Below are 3945 nucleotides of genomic sequence, written 5' to 3' on the forward strand. Positions count from 1 at the left end.
GAATACAAGAGGATATTTTTCTTTCTTTTCAAGTTTAGCTTGTGCTTTTGGTTCCAGAAGGTTATATAAGGAACAGAGACTGAGTCAAGGAGACCTAGTTTGGTAGGCACCAATTCATACACAATTTCCTGATATGAGAATGACAGTAAGTGCATACTTAGTGTTAAGTATGAAAGGGAGATCAGAGTAGCGACAGGAGTCAAATGGAGTTAGCTACCAAGGCTTGCAACCGTTTTAAACTATGAGCTAGAGGAAGTACTATTTATGGATGAGTTTCAATAGATAAAATTATTTCTAATGGGAAAAGTTGAGGCTGAAGTTTGAAAAGCTATAGGCAGTGTATGTGATTATATTAAGGAGAATGAACACATGAAGTATTTTGTTTAGAATTAAGGCATGGCACATATTTCCCACAGCCATGTTAGTTCAGATGGAACTTATAGTTTCAAGGGCTCCTATCCATCCAGGATGAGCAATTTCCTACTGAGGCTGGTGGGGAATGATAATGTTCTGATAGTTAAGTTGGAAAAGGGGATACAAAAAGAATTTTCTATGGTTAATTATAAGTGTTACAAAAGGTGAAGAATGTGCTGGCAGGAGTACGCCGTAAGGTTAGAATTCTCGAAGTAATGGAACTAGTAATCAAGATTAGACTAAGAAATAAAATGAAAGTTAAAGTTGACGATGGGATGGATATCCTTGAAGGAAAAAGGTGTAAGGGTGAAATAGGATTAAGATTTAGGAATAAGTGCAGTAGGTTGAAAAGATATCAACAATAGCAGAAATAGGAAAAGGAAGTGGATAAGATCCAAAGGATAGGAAGAAAGCTTGGTAGAGCTAGTTATAATGATGAGGATAAGGAGGAATAGGTATGCTAGGAACACACTAAGAGATGTTTAAAACAAGTTATTATGAGATGATAAATTAAAGGAGTAGTAGAGCCTCGATCTGAGTGCCAATGTGTCAGAAGTAGGCCACATACTAAGAAGCTATAGGAAGAAGTCTAGATATTTCCATTCCAGAGAAGGAGTGAGAATTGATAAAGTCGCATTGGATTGAGTTGTCAGGGAATATAAACACTTTTGTCATATAAGAGAAGAGACCCAGTTTGCTTTCCAATGTTGATAAATGGTACACTTAGCCCTTGGATGGAATTCTACCTGACTAGTTACCTAAGATAGACAGATGTTGGTCTAAGTACCTTAGTGATGACACAAAAGAGATTAAAAATTTGAAGTATCATGAGAGAAAAAAAAATGGTCAATAAATAGTTACAAGATAAAAGCCCTCTAGAAAGAGATGATAACAAATAGGACACTATAGTAGAATCAGAGAGCGGTAGATGTCATATATAATATACGAAGAGTTTGAATAATAAATGTTTTACCAATCTCTGCATAGCTGAAGGAGTAATGATTGCACTTGTTCTAATAATCTTCTTTTCCTTATTTCTTTGTTTATTCGAAAATTTGAGGACGAATTTTTCTTAAGGGGGGAAGAAAGTAACAACCAGGAAAAAAAAAAAAAAGTTCAAAAACGGGAGGAGGACCCCCCCCCCCCCATTTTTCCCTTCTCTCCTCTCCTCCCCTCTCTTCTTCTTCTTCCTTCTCCGGTGACCGGCTGGCGACTTCCCAAGCAGCTCCCCACCCGGCCGGCGACCCTCCGGCAACGGCCAGAAACGGCGGTAAGAGAGGGAGAAGAGAGAGAAAATGCGCGCACAGTGGGCAGCGCTTTCTAGCGCGATTCCGGCTTCATCCGATGTTCGATCGAGGCGATTCAGGCGGCATTGGAAAGCTTGTTCCGAGAGCTTTCTTTTGATACTAATTTTGCAGCAAATGGAGGTCGGATGAGTGAGATATGGAGGAGAGAAGTTTCGGGTTTTTCAAGCTTTTTCGTCAGATCTACGACGATCCGACCGTTGGATTGACGATCCGAGACCACCTATTGTCACACCTTACCCCTATGTAAGGCATAACATGATCCCGTAGAATACTTAATGAACTACCGAACTTCACCTACCGATAACTCATTAAGTACCCTACAAGGGATTTTAAAACAATTTTTTTTTTCATTTTGGAAGTGGTGAGCATTTTGGTAGGAATTAAAACCATTTATTCAAAGTTTAAATACTAGTAAAAATTTTTGCCCATTTTAATTTTGCCGCAAATTTTATAAAAATTTTGACAGAGTTTCATTTGTATTTGGAGAAAACCGTTCTTCAAATACCTAAAAAAAACACTTCCAAAAATTTTCCACAACTCCCATCCTCCAATAAATCTCAATCAACTCAATTCAAATCACTTTAAGGTAATTCCACAATCCAAATCAAAATTTATCATCTCAAAATATTTAACAACTCCATTCACAAGGCATAAAATATGAAATTCACATGTACAATTATTAATTTACAAAAGGAAATCCAAAAATAATATTATTACAATTTATTTTACAACTGCTCAACTTTACATTGATACATACAACATTTCTATATTTACATCAAAATTAACTACAAGGGTATAAAATAATATCCGTACAAAAAGACCAGTGTAGTCCTCAATTCGATAGCAGCTCACTCTGCTGCTTTCTCCTTGCTCTTATCTGCGACAGCAAAATAAGCTATCGCTAAATATAAAAATACTCAGTGGTGCACAATAAAAATTTGAAATGCAATACATAAATCATTCATTGATGAAACACAATTTAAATATTTCTCAAATTATCACAGCTCATAATAACACAATTTAGTCAAATAATTTCATAAACACAGTATTGCCAAAATCATACACAACTTAAGCCATGACACAAAATTTCCGATCAATGCCGTGTTGTACACCACGACAAAGCAATCTACAACCCCATTAATCGAAATCAATGAGGGAGGTGGCTAGCTAGCTAATGAGTACTCATCCGATCTCAACCTCAACTGGCAAGCCAGAGAGGGAGGAAAATAAACGATCTCAACCCCGTAAATGGAGGAGGAATAATGTGATACTGTCATGCTAAGTGTGAACACAAAGTCAATTCAAAACAATTTATTTAAATAATTTATGAGAAATCTGATCAATTTCCAAAGTCATATTTGCGATTCTAAAATGGCAACACAGTACATAATTAATCACAGAAGCCAAATTTTTGAGAATAAAATATTTAAACAAGAATTATTGTGCACAGACCTGACGTGAGTCGCCTCTAGGCCTTGACTTAGTCTCTCAGAGCTTCCAAGTCTTTTTCAGCTGAAACACACAATTTCACAGTGTTTCACTACCATAACTTAACATAAATCCAAAAATAAATTTCACTTCATTTTTACCTAGCTTTAATGTATTAATTTCGACGTTCTCGAAGTTTTTGTATTTCGGGTTACTATTCACTACACTATTCAAGTCAAATTGTTGACTTTTTAAGGCTTAATAGGTATGGAAACTCCAACTTCACCCACATATCACATTTTGGTCATTAAATTTGTTGGTTTTGGTCATTTTCTCAAAGCTTAAGTCCTTTTAGCAAAATTGTCAAATTTTCAGTTTTGGTGTCCCTAATTGCACTGTTCCATTGGTCAATCTACTGTTGGAATTTGACAAAACTTCCTTCATAGAAAATGTTCCTTATTGTCTTAAGTTTATTCTCATTTTTGGATCACCCCAATTGGAGTTTTATAGCTCAAGTTATGGCCATTTGAACTAGGGCTGCCGGGTTAGACACAACCCAGATTTTCTGGGCAAATTTTGGTGCTAGCAGTTTTGGGTCACCAACTTGGGGTGGCCAAATGGCTTGGTTGCTGGCAGAATTTGGACTTGTGTTCTTCATGAAAGTTTTAGGTCTATATCTCGTCTAACCAATGGTAAAATTTCAGGTCATTTGACCTGCCTAGCTGGAGGTATGACCAAATGAACAAATGAACAAACACTGTTCATTTGGTCAGTTTGTACAGTGGCAGACTACACT

This window comes from Hevea brasiliensis, chromosome 11 (genome assembly GCF_030052815.1).
Source record: "Hevea brasiliensis isolate MT/VB/25A 57/8 chromosome 11, ASM3005281v1, whole genome shotgun sequence".
Taxonomy (NCBI): domain Eukaryota; kingdom Viridiplantae; phylum Streptophyta; class Magnoliopsida; order Malpighiales; family Euphorbiaceae; genus Hevea; species Hevea brasiliensis.